At 42.4% G+C, this 19,813-nt stretch overlaps 1 long non-coding RNA gene across 5 annotated transcripts in view; it reads left to right on the top strand.

Moving 5' to 3' along the window:
* The window catches only part of LOC106971411 (uncharacterized), a 51,384-nt gene that overhangs the window by 12,907 nt on the left and 18,664 nt on the right, over positions 1–19,813 (top strand). For 3 of the 5 annotated variants that reach the window (XR_008299268.1, XR_001429659.3, XR_008299271.1), the window contains 4 exons: positions 630–764; positions 1,606–1,735; positions 4,254–4,441; positions 6,848–6,960. This is a non-coding gene — a long non-coding RNA (uncharacterized LOC106971411). Of the gene's footprint in view, positions 1–612; positions 765–1,605; positions 1,736–4,253; positions 4,442–6,844; positions 6,961–19,813 lie in introns of all 5 variants that reach the window. The other 2 variants (XR_008299269.1, XR_008299270.1) reach the window with 2 other exon arrangements.

Here is a 19,813-nt window from a genome sequence, read left to right as displayed (position 1 = left end):
CAGTGTCTCAGTGCCAGGCTGCTGATGATGCCAGAAACTGATGTTAATCAATGACCTCCACCTGCAAGATATTCTTCCTCATTTTTGCACAAGGAGGCTGGAGTAGCCTTAAAAACTGGGCTTCATGGTCTGCAAAAATCCTATGCAACTTTCCCCATTAAGTGCAGAAGGGACACCTGGCAGGTTCAGAGAAGCACGTGACTCTTGATCTCAGGGTTGTGAGTTCTAGCCCCCATTGGGTGTAGAGATTACTCAAAAATAAATAAGTAAAATAAAAAATAAAATAAATTCTCTTAAAAACAAGTTTAAGGCATCTGGGCGGCTCAGTTGATTAAGAACCCAACTCTTGATCTCAGCTCAGGTCCTGATCTCATGGTCATAAGATTGAGCCCCACATCAGCTCCATGCTGGGCCTGGACCCTGCTTGGGATTTTTCTCTCTCCCTCTTCTTCTGCTCTTCTCCTTCCTTTCAGTAAATAAATAAATAAATAAATAAATAAATAAATAAATAAATAAGTAAGTAAGTAAGTAAGTAAATAAATATGAAAAACAAATTTGAAAAGATTACATAAACATGTTTATGAGATTTCTTTCTGTCTTTTCTTTTTAAAGATTGTATTATTTTTTAGGTAATCTGTACACCCAACGTGGGGCTTGAGCTCACAACCTGGAGATGAAGAGTAGCATGCTCCACCAACTGAGCCAGCCAGGCAACCCTGTCTATGAGATTTCTTAAGAACAATATAATTTTGTAATTTGACAAGGTAAGGTGAAAACCTTCTGTCAAAACAAGCTCACTTCAGTGGAGATGGGGCATCTATTAAAAATACTTAAACAAATCACATGATTTATGTGGGAAGTGAGATGATTCACTTTCAAATACCAAATAAAAGCTGTGCTGTCTAGTTAACAGTAGGTTTACTGAAACTATGTATGAAACTATGTATTGAAACTATGTATGAACACTGTCCCCCTCACCCCACCCAGCCTGACAATGGAGTCCCAAACCCTTAGACACTTCCCTTCCTGGTTCTTCTCTTATCCATTTTGAGGGCTTATTTTTTGCGGGCTTTGCAGTGAGCATGTGCCAAAGAACTGAAGTCTCTGCATCGCCCCAAGGATTTGTTCCAATCAGACTACTTTTTGGCTTCACGTGGGCATAGGCAACTTCTGGGTGAAGGCTGTAACCTCTGTAGTACTCAGCCAATAAGGATCCAGGGGAGGGACTTGCATGCTAGGAGATAAATTGTCTGCTGTAACCACCCGGAGTGTGCCTGTCCATCAGACACCTGCTCTTACGAGAATGTTGATTAAATCCTCCCTTCACTGTGCTCCTAGTCTCCGTGTCCCTCCTTTGACTGGGGAAGTGGGCTTATTTCTCACAATTTACAATACGTGTCCAGTATTAGGTTGACTGACATCCTTCTGATTTGTCTCTATGTATCTTAGAGCTATAAGCAATCTCTTCTTGTTACTCACCTTCCATTGTTGAAGAAAAAAAATCCAACTGAGTAAATTAGAAGATCTCATTGAGATAGGGAAAACTGAAAGGACCCCATGAAAAAAAGCTGTTTTTTCTCCTTCTCTTGTTTCTATTCTTGCTAGGACCTGCACCTCTACCTTATGCATGCCTTAGTGTATGTCTTCCTGATAAGGGACAAGGAGTTAATGATTTCTTTGGAGTCTTCCAGCAGAGTAGATAACATCTAAGGAGTGACCAGGCAAGAATGAGCAGGTGAGGCCACATGTGTGTATTCTAGACCATTGGCACTGGACATCTGGGTGCCTAAACCCCCTGCCTCCAGGGAATAAGTGACTTATGATGGATACCTGGCCCTGTCCTTGTTCTGACCAGTTCCTGGATGCCTGAGAGGGCATGTGCACCAGAGCACAATTGTCAGTAAAAACCTCATACTGCAAACAAAGACAAAACTTTCTCTCCTTTCCTTTCTGAGTGTCCCAGATGTTCTGTCTGTATCTGTCTGCACTCTATGTCTTCAATAAACTCTGCTTTTACTTCCTGCCTGCTCACTCATGTTTGATTTCTTTCTATCCTGTGTGAAGCTGGGGATCCTCTTGGCTGGTCCTGCGGAACCCCTCTGGGTCCTCAAACCTGGCCAGGCTGCATCATAATTGGCTGTATTAATCAATGCATGAATCAGAAAGCATGCTCTCTAGCAAATAGAGGGGAGCTCCTAGGAATTGTACAAAATAGAAGGTCTTTATAAGAAGGTTGGGACAAGAAGTTATTAGCAAAAGAAAAGAAAGGATTGTTTCAGGCCAGGAAGTCTTTTGGGGGGAGAGGGGCAGAAACACAGGGTTTTCATCCTACAGATTACTGCAGTAGTGATGAGGAGATTTCAGATTGACTCTTTAAAAGTCCTGTTCCTGGGATAGAGTGAAACTAATTGAGTCTTTCTTGGCTGTTGTGGAGGGCAAATGACTCTATTTTGGGCCTTTTTTTTTTTTTTTTTTTTAAACACCATCAATTTAGGACTGCAACCTGGGGTGGCCAGATTCCTTTGAGGGAACTGAGTTTCCATCACTGGCTCCTTGTCATTAACCTAAAGGAAACCTGAGTGATGGAAAGTGAATGGCTTAAGGCAGAGCCTCCCCACAGGAGGAAAAGAACGCAGAGAACTCCCTTCTGTCTGAACCTGTAACAACATCTCTATGCCACAGGATGCCACTTACTGAGTCAAGCTGTGCTGTCATCTCTGCAATCGGGCAGGAAGTGAAAAATAATGACAATTTTTATAACATTCTGGAAACAGGAAAATTCTGGAACAGTCATCCATTTTGTTTTATGCTCACTTTGGGAAAAATTGTAGAAGAATGAAACTAGAAGTGGGTGAAGTCAAGCCAGTACATCCTCTTTCGGTTTTTTTTTGTCTTTTTTTTTTGTTTTTGTCTGTAAGATACCTACAGCCATGTAGGCTGGCCCAGATATCCTTCCATTGATTAGAAGAGCATGCATTTTTGTTTTGCCAGAAGTGAGGTATGTTGTTAACATTGTTAAAAAAGAAAGAAATCCAAAATGGAGTCATTTGTCCCTGACAACAGCAAAGAAAGATCGAATTAGTTTCAATCTGTTCCACGAATGCAACCTTTTAACAGTCAATCTGAAATGTCCTGATCAGCACTAATGTGGTAACCTGTATGATAAAAACCCTGCCATTCCCCTCCCTGCTTCCTCAAAAAATGTCCTGGCCTGAAACAATCTTTTCTTTTCTTCTGCTAATAACTTCTTGTCCCACCTCCTTCCTAGGAAAACTTTCCATTTTGTAGAATTCCTAGGAGCTCCCCTCCACTTACTAGATAGGATGCTTTCTCATGCATTGATTAATAAAGCCAATCAGATATTCAGATTTACTTGGTTGAATTTTGTCTTATAACACCACTCTAAAATGAAACAAAGAACAAGAACTTCAAGGAGAACAGGTCCCCACCCTGGTAATCGCATGCACTTGAAACAGCTTGTGGGGAGCTGCCACCACTGAGGCAAAATTTCAAACTCAGCTCTCAGGCTGTTGTCCTGAGTAGGGAAAATATCCAAAGCACTCAGCAATAAGAGAAAGAATAAATAAGTGATGACACCAATTGAGAAGGAAAACAACGCTGCCACTAATAAAATACACCCCAGGAGAAAGCTTATGGAAATGGGGAAACATTCCCTTTATATTGTTAAGGGGAAACAAAAAAAGCACAACATAAAATACTATGTATCCTATGACATATTTTAGTTTTAAATACAACCAGAAAAAATACTGATTGGAAATTTATAAAGATGAAGAGTGTTTATCTTTGGTTTATGAGATTACAGATAGACTCTTTCTTTCTTTCTTTCTTTCTTTCTTTCTTTCTTTCTTTCTTTCTTTTTTTGATTTGTAGTTTTTTTTTTTTCTGGTTTTATAACATTTCTGTATTGAATATGTGTTACTTCCCTAGTAAGGAAAAAAATGAAGGTGTTATTTAAAATATTGGCTCCTTAAATCAGACATTCTGAGGTTCTTTACAGACTCACCAAAATCCTCTTCTTGCTATGGTGGGGACTGCACACTCACCCAGACTTTTGGACTCCTCCTCCAGGTGGGTGATACTTATACAGGAAGAATGTTTGGAATTCTAGAGTTGCTCAGAGAATTTTTGACTGCTTTTTATGAGGCCAATCCACTTCTTTCTCCTCAAGAACACTTCAAAAAAAATGGTTTCACCCTCTGGCCAACTGCAATTTTCTCTTTGTTGTCTTTCAGAAGGCTGATTGGTAACACACATCATCCAGGGAACCTATGTTTTGATACAAGGGAACCTATATTTTGATACAAGAATATTTTTCTCTAAGATGAATCATGATTGACTTCTTCTTTGATCTCCTACCCTTCTTTCTTACGAAGGCAACGTTTGATGTCAAGAAGAACATATGAACTTAGTATGAGGACAGGTAGGATATTGCAAAAGCCCTGACTAAAAAATTGAATGTTTGACATACAGCATTGTGTAAATTTAAGATGTACAATGTGCTAACTTGATATATTTATATATTGTGATACGATTGCCTTTATAGCTATATTTAGCACCTTTAACGCATTATATAATTATCCTTTCCCTTTAGTATTTGGGATAATTACATTTTAGTCTCTTAGCAATTTTGATAATTGTAGTACAACATTATTATCATATTCACTATACTGTGCATTAGATCTCTATGACTTATTTACTACTCATTTCAAGTTTGTACCCTTAAGCAACATCAGTCTTATTCCCTCACGCCCTGTCCCCTGGTAACCACCATTTTACTCTCTGGTTTTTACAAGTTTGACTTTTTTAGATTCCACTTATAAGTGATATCATACAATACTTGTCTTTTTCTGTCTGACTTATCTCACTTAGCATAATGTGCTCAAGTTCCATACATTTTGTCACAAATGTCAGAATATTCTCCTTTCTCATGGCTGAATAACCCATTGTGTGGATTATTTTTTTTTTTAAGTTTACTTATTTATTTTGAGACAGAGAGAGTGCAAGTAGGGGTGGGGCAGAGAGAGAGAGAGAGAATAAGAGAGAGAGAATCCCAAGAAGGCTCCACACTGTCAGTGTAGAGCCCAATGTGGGGCTCAAATCCATGAACCATGAAATCATGACCTGAGCCAAAGTTAGATGCTTAACTGACTGAGCCACCCAGGTGCCCCGGATTATTATTATTTTTTAATCCATTTACCCATATATGGGCATTTAATCTGCTCCCATATCTGTTTTTTCCTTTAAACATTTTTTTTAATTTTAGAGAGAGAGAGTATGTGTGCAAGAGGAGGAGAGGGGCAGAGGGAGAGGGGAGGAGAGAGAGAGAGAGAGAGAGAGAGAGAGAGAGAGAGAGAATGAGAATATCTTAAGCAGGCTACTCTCTCAGTGTGGAGCCTGTCTCAGGGCTTGATTGTACAACCATGATATCATGACCTGAGCCAAAATCAAGAGTTGGATGCCCAATCCACTGAGCCACCCAGGTACCCCAAGGCTGTTTCCATATCTTAAAGCCCTGATATTTTTAAGCTGAGGGAAAGGCAAAGAACTCCAACCTGCATCGGCCTTGCCTGACAAGAGGTGCTATTGTGCATTATGGAAAGGAAGGCAGGCCTTCTCCGCTCATTTGCTACACAGAGAACACTGTTAGCAAGGTAATCTTCAGAAGAGGGAGGATACCATGTGTACACGTGTGAGTGTGTGTGTATGTATCTGTCACGCAGGTGGTGTGTGACATGGTGGTGACTGTGTGTCCCTCTCCTATAGATGTGTCAGCATGAGAAACCCAAGAGTCAGGAAGAGGGAGAGATGCTTTCTGCTGGGAGCACTGTCCTTGTCTGACTTCTTCCCTTTGTTGGTCCTAGACATTACAGGCTAGCCCACGGGGACGCAGTGCCCTCCTGTGGTTGGCATGGTTCTTCTTAACTTTCCCCAGGTCTCACTTCCCTTCCTAAGTTACTCCTGAATCTGGCTTCCAGTTGCCAGGGTCCAGCTACCTCAGCTCTCCCTCTGTCCTCAGCTCCGTCCCTCTGCCCTTTCTTACTCCATCCTTCATCACTGCAAGCTCATTTAAAGTCACTTTCATCTGCTCCTTTATAGCCCTCTCTGACTCCTTGCTGGGGATTCATAGCTTTTGGAAATGATCCGATTGTTCCTTTTTCTGATCCTGATGTTCTCTCTAGGGAGCCATTGTCGAGCTTTATTCCAGCTCTTGATATGATATGGTTCCAGCTCAAGATGGTTCCTGTCCTGGTTAGTAGGTCTTGGGAAAGGAAAGGCGATGGTCATGGAAGGAAAGAGAGTGCTGATGGCTGAAAGCACAGGTGGCTGAAAGGGAATGTAAGGGCTCCTGGGCTGGGAGGAGGCAAAACGTGCATGACTCACCCTTGCTTGAAATCTCCCAACCTCTGCTCATTTCCCTCAGATGCTGATAGCATCAGTGACCCAGAAACATATGAGGAGCCCAGGGTCCCATATCCTCAAGTCTCCTTTCTGTAGTCCTGCAAATCCTTTCCACCTGAAGTAGCTACCATCCATACAATTGTGTCCATACAACCACTCTTGTTGAAAGCAGCATATAAGTCGATGATGTGTTGGATGTCTTCTGTTTGAAGGAAGGAAGGCAGATAGATTGGCCTAAAGGCACAGCTGAAAATTTATTTTTTTTGCCTCCATTTCAGCAATATCAGTGGTTTTTACAGTCTAGATTTTTACACAATTTATGTTCCTCTGACAGTAATGGATATCCAATTAGCTAATCTTTCTTGGATCGTTGTAAGCTATTACTTTTTATTTATATTATTTTATTTTTAATTTTTTTTTTAAGTAGGCTTTACACCCAGTGTGGAGTGCAGTGTGGGGCTTGAAGTCACAGCCCTGAGATCAACACCTGAGCTGAGATTAAGAGTTGAATGCTAAATGACTGAGCCATCCAGGTACCCTGTAAGTTATTAGTTTTTAAAAATTAATTTCTGTTTGAAGATATTTTGCAAGGTGATCGTGATTAGTGTTGTCAATACCGTTCTTAAAGCAATACTTTAAGAAATGAGTTGTGAGTTTTACAATGTTGTAACATTGAAATGGGGTTGCATATGTTAAATTAAGATGATCACACTGTTATGGATTACTTTCATTTTATTATATGAAGTTCTACAACTTCTATTGCGATTTTTCCCACTTCTTACAGCAATATCTGGATAGATAGAGCCTTGTAAAGAATTAGTAAGAAGAGTCACACTACATATGTACAAACTTAAAAGAGTAAAGAAATTGTTGAATATTGCAAAACATGCCTCAGTTGCCATGTACAACCGTTGGGGGAAATTGTGCTAATTTGTGAGTACCTTCAGAACTGTGCCTTGGAACATGAAGCAAAAGAAGGAAAGAGATGCTTGGCACCAAGATACATCACAATATAAAAATGTGCTTCATTCATGCCACCTGAAGGGAAGAATTTGACAAGTCAGTGTTTTCTTTCACTGACATGCTTCTGCTGCTCAGATTCTTCCAGAACTTGGAAGCAGTGTTTGTCACCTATTCTGGCAGAGGCACAATCTGTAAGCAGTGTCATTACTCAGACATAGCCCTGTTTTAAGGATCTTGGACAAGAGAAGTGTAGAGGTTTAGGGTTATTGGTCACATTGGACCTCAAGCCACAGAAGCACCTCTGTGTTCTGTAATAAATTTATTATTTTATATAAAATAATAGTGTTAGTTACCTGTGGGCCTTTCTTAAATGTGAGGCCCAGGGAAGGGTCTTGGTCCAAGGGTAGTTCTGGCTGTATCTTCAGCACTGAGGCAAAGTCAAGTACAAAGTAATAGGTGATTCCTAATAATTCCTGATCAAATAATTTTTCAGTGAATGGGATGAGCGCCTGAAAGAGATGTGTTGCTGGCCTTCTGGATGTCCTATAGTTAATGAATTTTAAGAAGAGTTTCTTTAGAGTACAGATAAGGGAGAGAAAGCCTTTGGGGCAGGAGGAGTTTAGAATTGCTGGCCATAAAGAGATTAGTTTAGAAATGTTCTCCAAACAAAATACAGATAAACTCTTGAGCTGGCTTTGTATGGACAAGTGAGGAGAGCAGTTTCTCTTTGAGTCATGAGGGCCCTAAGTTCAGATGGAAAGAACCTGCTTCTTCCAAGATCAAGGGATAAATTGCCCTGGCCTAAAATGGGGACTGGGAGTACAGGACTTTGAAATAAACTGGAGCAGGCTCCAAAGTCTGAAGAGTGGGTGAGATTGGGCCAAACCAATTGTCTGGCATGAGATAGTAGCTATAAACCTTCCCTAACACTATCTAGTATGTACTGTGGAAAGTCATTGTTACCCTGGTAAAATAATATTTATTCATTATGTAAATGTCAATGAGAGGAAACAGAGGGAGGTCCATATGAGGGAGGTATAAGGATAGACTAAAATCTCAGGCTACACTTTTTGAAGAAAAAGACTTTGTATTTCAAATTTGTATCACAACAACTTAACCAACTGATCACACAGTTGGCTAAAAAGTTCTCAGTGTGGACTTGTCCTTGAGCTATGCTCTGTCAATACCACCTGTAGCCCACTTCTGCTTTCCCTCTCCATTTAGAGGTTTAAGGGGAGAAGTTCTAGAGAACAGACTTGGCAGGTTTTTGTTTGTTTTGTTTTTGCTTTTTTGTTGTTATTTTTTTAATGCTTATTTATTTTTGAGGGAGGGAGGGAGGGAGGGAGAGAGAGAGAGAGAGAGAGAGAGAGAGAGAGAGAGAATCCGAAGCAGGCTCCAAGCTCTGAGCTGTCAGCACAGAGCCTGATGTGGGGCTTGAACTCGTGAACGTGAGGACATGACCTGAGCCCAAGTCAGAAGTCCAATGAACTGAGCCACCCAGGCACCTCCAGACTTGGCAAGTTTTAAAGGATAGGAAGGAAGGACCATTTTCATATACTTGCATTTTCCCAGAAGTTTTAGCAATCTGCTGAAAACAGTGAGACTATATTTCTTTTTTTTTAAGTTTATTTATTAATTTTTGAGAGATCACAAGCAGGGGAGGGGCAGAGACAGAGGGGGACAGGGGATCCGAAGTGGGATTCGTGCTGACAGCAGAGAGCCTGATGTGGGGCTCTAACCCATGAACTGTGAGATCATGACCTGAACTAAAGTTGGGCACCTAACTGACTGAGCCACCCAGGAGATTATTTCTTACCTGAAGCTCATCCCGAGAAAAGAGTCCATAATGCAGAGAATCCTAACTGCCCTAGGCCTTGTAGCAAACTTAGTTTGTAAGCTGCCTTCTGGGCACACTGATACGGATCTACATAGTTTAGGAAAAGTCCTCCATTTAAGGTTGGGCCTGTGGCTTCTTGCGTAGGGAGAGAAAGAAATTCAGCTATAGTCTTGGCAAACTTTGAGAAAAGGATTACTGGGATATAAAGAGACAATTCACAATAGAGGATTATGTTTAGTAAAATGAACGTTGGAGAAGATATCTAACCTCACTAGTAAAGAAAGACATGTCAAAATATTAGGACACAGTGGGGCGCCTGAGTGGCTCAATTGGTTGAGCATCTGGCTTCGGCTCAGGTTGTGATCTCACAGTTTGAATTCGAGCCCCTGCTTCAGGTTTGATGCTGTCAGCGCAGAGGCCACTTCAGATCCTCTGTCCCCTACCACACCTCCCTGCTTTCTCTGTCCCTCCCCTACTTGTGCTCTTTCAAAAATAGATAAACATTAAAAAAACACATTAAGACACAGTTTCTCCTAATAAAATAGGTTGCAGTGAAATCTATACTCTATGCATAGCAGATGGCATTGTAAATAGGTGCAAATGTTTTGGAGGGCAGTTTGCAATATGTTTGAAGCCAAAAAGATGTCCTTTGATCCACTGATCCCAAACTGGTTATACTGTAAACATTTATAGAGTCCCTTCCATATGACAGATAACATTCCGGGCAGAGACATCAGAGACTGGTGTTGTAGACTGTTCCCTTCAGGAACGGACATTCTGCAGGGGGAAAGCACACCTATGAAAACCTTCCTTTCAGCTGACTTTGAGGGGGCTCCGTTCTCACTGGGAACAAGATGGGTCAAGTAGAAGAGGGTGTGACCAAGTGTGTTTCTGAGATGGTGCAGAAAAGGCAGTGTAGGTAGGGGTGCCTGGGTGTCTCAGTGGGTTAAGCGTTGGACTCTTTGTTTCGGTTCCGGTCATGATCTCATAGTTCATGAGTTTGAGCCCTGCATCGGGCTCTGTGCTGGCAGTGCAGAGCCTGCTTGGGATTCTCTCTCTCTCTCTCTCTCTCTCTCTCTCTCTCTCTCTTTCTGCCCCTCACCTACTTGTGCTTTCTCTGTCTCTCTCAAAAATAAAATAAAGCATTAAAAACATGTTTAAAAAAAAAAAAGAAAAGGCAGTGTAGAAAAACGTGGAGGGGAGGGAATTTGCAACACTACATTTCCTGATGAGGAAAGGGGGAAGACACTGTGTCTCAGGCAGGGACTGATGCTTCCTTCATGTTTTTCTCAGAAACCATGATTCTGACGTGGACTCTTTTGCTTCTGCTGCTAGATCAGACTATTTTCTCCCAGGCCTAGGACTTCTATTGTGGAATCAGAGCTCCTGGAGGTCCAGTTCACCATGGGGGTCTAGTTGATATGGCCAGGTGAGGAAGCAGCTCAGGGGAATGGTCTCCAGGTCTGCAAGTCCATCATTACCTTCACTCACTAGAGCTTCTGAAGGATAAATGACATATGCAGTGCCCTACCTGCAAGGTGCTGGGATCCTGCAGTGGACAACTAGCTTACCTCTGAAAACCCAAGGTCACTGAGTGTGTGGTCTCCCAGGGGTCCTATCCCCATGACTATCCTTACAGATCTAGGATCTGGTCCCCAAGCAGGCCTGTGTGCAGAGCTAGCCGGTTCATCTGGAGGGCTAGACTCCAGGACCACTGTGGGCGGTTTGGGGAGTTCAGCACTACTGTGCCCAAGTAGGACTGCCTTCTGTGGTCCTCCCCTTCACTCGGCTTCCCAGAAGCTGCACACCTCACTGACCCCTGCCTGCCAGCTTTCTCGGGCTCCTCAAGTTCAGGGGTTGGGAAGAGGAATCATGGGTGGACAACAGGAGAAGGGCCACTCACTTTGTCTCCTCTGTGGGTAAATGCCCTTTCTGGCCAGATGTGACATCCTAGGCTGACACCTGCCTCTTTTCCAAGTTTTCTCGGCTCCCCTTTCACCCGGAGAATCTTTGCTGGGTGCATAGTGTGAGGGGTGGGAGCAGGGGAAGCATCTACTTCAGGAAGCCTTGATCCCACCCTAAGGTGATGCTCTCTGAGTCTTGGGGCTAGTTTGTTCAAGAGCTGCTCTAATAACACTCCTGCAGTCGCTGACCCTGATCCCCACTGGCAGCTTCTCTCTTCTGGCGGCTGCACCCCCTTCTCTCACAGAGGCGCTATTGCCTTGCTCCCCGACAGCCAAGAGGGGAACTTCTTTTCCTCTTGGTTCTGTGAGCAAAGGCTGAGACCAGCTTTAGCTTTTAAAAGGCTTTTTGAGGGATGCCTGGGTGGCTTAGTCGGTTGAGCGTCCAACTTCGGCTCAGGTCATGATCTCGCAGTTCATGAGTTCAAGTCCCGCATCAGGCTTTGTGCTGACAGCTCAGAGCCTGGAGCCTGCTTTGGATTCTGTGTCTCCCTCTCTCTCTGCCCCCCACCCCACCCCTCCTCATCCACTCTCTCTCTCAAAAATAAACATTAAAAAAAAAAAAAAAAAGAAAGGCTTTTTGAGCCCTGTGGAAGACGATGAGAAACAGACACATAGGATTTAAATATCTCAGAGCAGATTGGCTTCCAAAGCATAAAGGTTTTTTTTTTAATTATTTTTTAAACTTTTTAAATGTTTATTATTTTTTATTATTATTTTTTAATTTTTTTAACATTTATTTATTTTTGAGACAGAGAGAGACAGAGCATGAATGGGAGAGGGTCAGAGAGAGGGAGACACAGAATCTGAAACAGGCTCCAGGCTCTGACCTGTCAGCACAGAGCCCGACGCAGGGCTCGAACTCACGGACCACGAGATCATGACCTGAGCCGAAGTCAGCCGCTTAACCGACTGAGCCACCCAGGAGCCCCTAAATGTTTATTATTTTTGAGAGAAAGAGACAGAGAGCAAGCAGGCGAGGGGCAGAGAGAGAGGGAGACACAGAATTGGAAGCAGGCTCCAGGCTCTAAGCTGTCAGCGCAGAGCCTGACATGGGGCTTGAACTCACAGACTATGAGATCATGACCTGAGCTGAAGTTAGCCGCTTAACTGACTGAGCCACCCAGACACCCCCAAAGCATAAAGTTTTAACCCTTCTTCTGTGAACTGGCCCCCAGGCTCTGTCTCATTCTACCTGTTGCCTTGGGACAGTCACACTTTCCAAAGAGAGAAGGCCAGCAACAGACACATCTAATGAGCATCCATTGTGTGGCATGAGCCTCCAACAGCAGGGTGAGGATGGAGGGGGAGCTGGGCTGGGAAGAGAATATCAGCAGAGCTCTTGGCTCTTCTGTTCCAGTCCCCAGTTTCTTTTCTTTTTTTTTATTTTAGAGAGAGAGAGAGAGGTGCAGAGGGGGAGAGAGAGAGAATCCCAAGCAGATCCCACACTCCGCATGGAGCCCAGTGAGGGGCATCATTCCATGACCCTGAGATTATGACCTGAGCTGAAATCAAGAGTCGGCTGCTCAGCCAACTGAGCCACCCAGGCGACACTCCCCACCCCCGAGTTTCTTTTCTAAAAGCAGCAAGTATTCACTTTCTTTGTGTCTTTTCACATATGTTATGTGTACATAATATATAAGCCTGTACGCATACATAAACTTATTGGTGTGCATTTAGGTTTGTGTGTGTTTGTGTGTCTCTCCCCCATTTTACCCCACATATAGTAGCATCCTATACACAGTGTTCCACACCTTATTTTTTTGGTCACTAACAATATTTTTGGCAAAGGATGTACCTCACTCTAGTTAATGGCTGAATAATATTCTCCTGGTTCTATGGCTGTTTATTCATTTCCTTAATCAATGTGTTATTCAGGGTGTACACTTTGTTTACGACTATAAAGCTGGAATATATATCCTGGAACAAAACAGCAACAAGCCCTGTGTATTTAGCTACTGACAAGCTCACTCCTATGCACACTGTCAGTGTTCCGAGGACCTGGCGTCGGATCCTGTGCAGTGTGGGGCAGAGGGACCTGTGGGTTGGCAACACCCAATCTTCCAGATGCCCGTGTATATCATTGGCTCCAAGGAATTCTGGGAAGTATTATTTTTCAGACTATAACAACATTACCAGCAAAATGTTTTCCTTGTAATGAGAGCCCAGTAACGTCTCTGTACATAGAAGTCAGCACTATTGTTTCAACATTCTGATCTTTTAATCCTGGAGAGAGTGAAAGCAATACCTGTTTATATGTGTGAGATAAACTTGGATACAAGGGCAACTAATTTAGTTTCTAATCACATACAGAAAATTTTTGACAAAATCGTAGGCTCTCATTTTCATGCAACTTCTACAGGATAAGCACTGTACTTAAATTGACTCATTTAAAACATCCAACAAATTGACCCTCAAAAACAAAATTGACCCTCAAAACATCCCACAAAATAGATACTATTATTTCCATTTTAAACATGAGCAGAGGCCCACATAGTTAAAAGACAGTAGTGACAGAACCAAGAGTGTTTCCCTCAAAGCCAGAGTGTTCCCATTTATTCTGGGCTGTCTCTTAGAGGGATTGAGGGTACACAGTCTCTTTAGGGTAAATCCTTTCTTTCTTCTTGTCTCAGTTTCTTTGTCTCTAAAATAGGGACAATCATTCAGGATAACTTATCTGTATTATCCTGGTTATTTTCTAGGTAATAATGTTGTTGCCATAATAAAATATGCATTCTAGGATGTAAGAGAGAGAGGGTGGGTCTCCATTCTGGTGGTCCTCACCCTTTTTATCCCCCAGGACCTGTGTCATTATCCCTGCCTGTGAAACACATGTCTTTAGAACATACTAAGTAAATTGGTATGTTTTGGGGGCCATTTTTTTTAGTGATCAGCTACATATATAGTTGTCAAGCAGTACTTCTGATTACCTGATTTAAATGGTATTATCTCTGGGTGCTTGGGTGGCTCAGTCGGTTAAGCATCTGACTCTTGATTTCGGCTCAGGTCATGATCTCACGTTTTGTGAGTTCAGGCCCCGCATCAGACTCTGCACTGACTGATAGCAAGGAGCCTGCTTGGGCTTCTCTCCCTCTCTCTCTGCCCTTCTCCCGCTCACTCTCAAGTATGCATATGTGCTCTCTCTCTCAAAATAAGTAAATTAATTAAGGAAATAATTAGTATTAGCTCTACAAAAACACTTCACATTCAAATGCTTTGTTAGCTCATCCTATTCATGTGTAATGTGAGTAAATGTGTTTTCATTAGGGTTTTGGATATATCATGTACTAGTTTTATCAAGTGTAGCATACTTAGGCAGAGGGGAAGGAGTTGTTTCACACTGGCATGTCTTACATTGAATTTGTATCATCCCTACGGCTGTTTCTCTGCCCCACCATTCTTTGAGGCTAAAGATATAAATGTGGTTACCCGTGATCAGGCTAATATCCAAGGCAAGGGCAGGAGGATGTTAACTGGAGCTGAGCCAAACATTTGGGTTGGGTCACTCAATCAGTGACTTTTCCTAGATGTGCAAAAGAGCAGTTATTGCATTAAAGAGTCAAATAAGGTAGGATTCCAGGAGAATTTTTGTTTTTGTTCTTTTGAGTATTTATTAAGATGCCTAAGAAGACTTTAAGCCTATGTGCTGATCACTAATATATAATCCTTGTGTTCCCCTGATTCATAAAGAGTCCCATATTAAGTGATTTTTGCCTTTTCTTGTATTGCATTTGGGAAATTGCAGAATTTGGAAGCATTGGAAGTATTTTTGTTGCTCTGCCCTCAACAAAGATGAAAACCAACTGTCTTTATAAAGCCCTTCATTACTGGAGAGCCCACAGGGATGGAGAGGCTCTGGAGGTCAAGAGATCATGAGGAGAAGAGTTTCATTGTCCAGCCATTCTAGTGAGGCGACTAGTCTAGCCTTCACCATTTCTTCAGCTTGGTGCATAAGCCCTGTGTTGACTTGGAAAGTCAGCAGGCCCAGAATGGCTGCCAGAAAGAGCTTATAAACCTGCTCCATTTGGGGATGGAGGCTGCAGTGATCACAGAAACCCTGATGGAACCTGAGGTGGGAGGTCTTGGTGAGCTACGCATGGTTGGGGCTATGGTAGGAATTTATGCTTTTGCTCTGTAGTGGAATATTACAGAATGGCCCCTGGTCTATCATACTACATATATGACCTTGTATAATCCTCTCCTGCATTCATTCTAAGCTGCTTTGACTGATGGAAGGTGGCCACATACATCTTCCAAGTTTGGATCTTGTGACCTCTGTGCTCACTCTTATGGAGCTCCGAGCATCTCTTTCTAGAGAACCATGTGGAGAGGGGGGTCTTAGAGGGTGAATGAACCGGAGGAGACAAAGGCCCAACATCCAGTCATCCCATCTGGGGGAACTCAATATGTGAGTGAAGTCACCTTAAATGACAACCACAAGAGCCAGCCCAGTTGACACCAGAGTTGTCCAGAGATGAGCTAACCTAGCTGAGTTCAGGCAATTTACATAATAATGAAAATTAATAAATAATTGCTGTTTTAAGTCAGTGATTTGCTATACAGCAAATATATGCATCATATATTTACAAATATATAAGAAATATATAGTAAGTCTCTTTCTATATGTATATAGGATATATGTGTGTATGTATATGCCTGACACAAAATAGGTGTTTAAAAGTGTTACTGGTTTCTTTCTATATTTCTGTGCCTTCTTAGATAGCCATAGGGATGATAAATGAAGGATGCTGAGGGGGTCTAAGCTATATATCACAACTCATCACCCAGGACATCCTCCTAGAGTTAAAGATATTTTGCCCTTTTGCTTTCTATTGGGCTAGAGGTAGTTAAGGGCAGGAAGAAAAAGACTTCCTGGGGCACCTGGGTGGCTCAGTGTGTTAAGCAGCCAACTATAGATTTCTGCTCAGGTCATGGTCCCCAGTTCATGAGTTTGAGCCCTGCATCTGGCTCCATGCAGACAGTGGAGCCTGCTTGGGATTCTTTCTCCTTTCTCTATGCCTTTCCCTTCTTCTTCTTCTCTCCCTCTCAAAATAAATAAATAAACATTTAAAAAAAGGGAAGACTTCCTGCTCTAGAGATATCTGAGGAGTGAAACTGTTAGATTAATACTGATGGATTGTTCTCTCCAGGCTGTTGGCAAATCCACTAACCCAGATGGTCTCAGAAGTTGTTACTACTGAGATCACCCCTCACTCTTTTGTATTAATCTTTTATCTTGCTCAAATGCAAAGGTTGTTTTGTATATTTTATATAATAATACAATACAATATAATATAATATAATATAATATAATATAATATAATATATAAATTTGAGTTTTTACATGCAGGGACTCATGCTTATAATGCACCATCCAAATAAAATTATTTGATTTAATTTAATTATGCATGTAAACCAAATTTACATGCACACAGGCCATTGTTGGGTGTCCCAATTGGGTGGGTGTTGGTGGTGTGGATGGTGAAAGAATTTGCCCAAAGTAGACCAAAAGAGATAGAAGGGATGCCTGGGTGGCTCAGTTGGTTGAGCATCTGACTTTGGCTCCGGTCAAGATCTCACAGTTTGTGAGTTCAAGCCCCATATAGGGCTCTCTGCTGTCAGTGCACAGCCCTCTTTGGATCTTCTGTCCCCCTCTCTCTGCTCCTCCCCTGCTTGTGCTCTCTCAAAAATAAATAAAAACATTAAAAAAAAGTAATTTAAATAAAGAACAAAAGAGGTAGAAATTTACTGACTACATTGCAAGGGAGCAGTAGGCAGGACAGTAGAGGAGAGACTGTCTGTGATGAGGCGGTAGTGAGGAAGAGGGAGTATGGGGATGTATGAACTTTTCCCCTTTTTTGTAATCTTAGGAACTGTGCCTGGTTGTAATTGGTCAGTTAGGGCCTATGGCTATTTTGAGGTGAGCCGCTTAATGAGACTGTTTGCATTCAGCTCAGTGGCAAGGGCCCTTGCCTTGCTCTATAACCATTTTGCAAGTGAAGAAAGGAAGGGAATATCTACTAAGATTCTACAGTCAACTAATGGAAGAAGATCTGGACCAAATCCCACATCCTGTTTCCCTCAGACTTCTACTCACATAGCTGAGACCATGTTGTGACCCCAAGTGTCACTATCAAAATTATGGGCGCACACTGTGCTTTGTGAAATGAGTCCAAAGAAATCCCCAGATCTCACTTGCTGTCATCAGGGCCAACCACCCAGGGACTATTCAGGGGCTTTCCCCAGTGTCTGTGCTCCAGGAGAGGAGAGGAGAGGAGAGACGAGACACAGGTTTCACCTCAGCTCGTAGTGTATGCATCCAGGGGAACAGCACCTGCAGTGTGACTTGTCTGAGATTCTCAGTCGTTGTTGGTTCCCCTGCAGCATTAGGAGCCATCTTGACTTTGTCCCCTTATTCCCAGGGCCTCCCACTGTATTACTGGTTGTAGTAGTTGCTCAGTGTTTGCCCAAGTGATGGTGTCTTATCTATGGCTGTCTGTAAGGCTCAGGGCACACTCCCTTTCCTCTGTTTGGGCCACCAGAAGGACAGAGGATGTTGAAGTGTTCCCTTTTATTTTTTAAATAATTTTTAAAAAATTATTTATTTATTTTGAGAGAGAGAGATAGAAACAAGAGTGAGCAAGTGGGGGAGGGGCAGAGAGAGAGAGAGAATCCCAAGCAGACTTCACACTGTCAGAGTGGAGTCCGAACTCATGAACCATGAGATCACGACCTGAACCGAAATCAAGAGCAGGACGCCTAACAGACTGAGTCACCCAGGCGCCCCGAAGTGTTCCATTTTCGTTCTTGGTCTCCTGTCTCTTGCTGCTTTCTTTTTATATTGCTTTTTTTCTATTTTATTGTTTTATTTTCCTCCCTCCTTCCCTACCTGCCTCCCTCCCTTCACCTTCTTTTTACAACGCAAGATACCTTTGAATGTAAATTTTATTATTAATTTAAAAAAGAAAACTGACAAGCAAATCAGATGGAACCAATCACATTTGTTTTCTCCTTACTCTCCGGGGCTTATTTATCTCTTGGGTGGCAGATACCAGGTGGGGAAGCCTCAGTCTCTCAGCCTAAGGCAGGGAGAGGCACAAGTCAGATCTGCATCTTGATGCATAAATCCCAACTATGAGGCAATCCCACGGATTGGTATGGGTCTCCTTGCTTTGTGATTGGCTGATTAACTCATGCTTAAGGGCAGCATTGTTGTTGCTGGTATTGAAACTAGTCCAATTACAAAGCATCCTGCTACAGGGCAGATATTTGACAATTGGATCTGGCTGCTTCGGCAAAAACCTATGTTGAAGAGAGCATGATGGTTCCAGAGGTCATTTGTTGTTGTTGAAAATATGTGTTTTTTTACTTTAAAAAATTTTTTTAAAGTAATCTCCATGCCCAACATGGGCTCGAACCCACAACCCTGAGATCAAGATTAATGTGCTCTACTGATTAAGCCAGCCAAGTGCCCCAGGATCATAGATTTTTTAAACTCTGGCTGGGGTGGGCCCAGTCAGGGCTCTCTACAGATACATGACAGAGGAGCACCAGTCCACATGGCATCACAGAGCAGTGCTGGTCTCTGCATGGGATAGCATGAATTGAACCCTGACATCCTTAGAACATGAGTCATGTTCATGTAGAAACTTCTTAGGGGTAGGGTGTGGATTCTAGTTCATGGATAAGCTCTTAGAGGAAAAGCCAAGGACTGGGCAGGAACTGGGAATCTCCCATGTCTCTCTCTTTTTTAAAAAATGTTTATTTATTTTTGAGAGAGAGTGAGGGGTGGGGAGGGGCAGAGAGAGAGGGAGACAGAGGATCCAAAGTGGGTTCTGCACTGATAGCAGGGAGCCCAAAGTGGGGCTCGAATTCGTGAACCCAGAGATCATGACATGAGCTGAAGTTGGACACTTAACCAACTGAGCCACCCAGGCACCCCTCCCATGTCTTCTTGATGGACTGGGACTTTCACATGGGTGCCAGAATGGCTATGGCAATCAGAGGATGTAGACATCCTCTTGCTTTTAGTTCATGACTGAAGAAAATCTTAAAATTATCCTATTGTAGTGGTCTGGGTCAGGGCACCCATTGTCCAAGAATGAATTTAGCAGTTTCTAGTCCAGACTCAGGAGAGGAATTCCAAGAAGGAAACTTGGATTTATCATTAACTCACTAACTCTTCCATGCCTTCTAGAAATACTGTTTCTAATATATTATCTTGCAACAAGGACCAATTCAAGAGAGAACTTTTTGGAAGGATATGTCAGTATTTTTGAGAATCACTAGGAATGGCCAGCACAGCTATCCAGCCCAAGAAGTTGTCTAGAAAATGAAGAAGAAGAAGAAGGAGGAGGAGGAGGAGGAGGAGGAGAAGGAGAAGAGAAAAGAAAATGAAGAAGAAATATAAGAAGAAAGGGATTAAGAAAGAGAAAAGAAGGAGGAGAGAAAGGTGTATAATAAGAAAAAATATTTATAATATGGAAATGATTTTTCATTTCTGAGTTAGTGGGATTCTTTACTGACTGCATTAGATGTCCCGAACTCTGTGTTAGGGGCTAAAACCAGGAGAGGAGTAGAATGTATTATGGGAAGAGCTCTCTTATTTTTCTTATACAATTCTTGTTCCAAA

This window comes from Acinonyx jubatus, chromosome B3 (assembly GCF_027475565.1).
Source record: "Acinonyx jubatus isolate Ajub_Pintada_27869175 chromosome B3, VMU_Ajub_asm_v1.0, whole genome shotgun sequence".
Classification (NCBI taxonomy): domain Eukaryota; kingdom Metazoa; phylum Chordata; class Mammalia; order Carnivora; family Felidae; genus Acinonyx; species Acinonyx jubatus.
The sequence above is the reverse complement of the archived record's forward strand: the minus strand, read 5'-3'. Positions and strand labels throughout refer to the sequence as shown.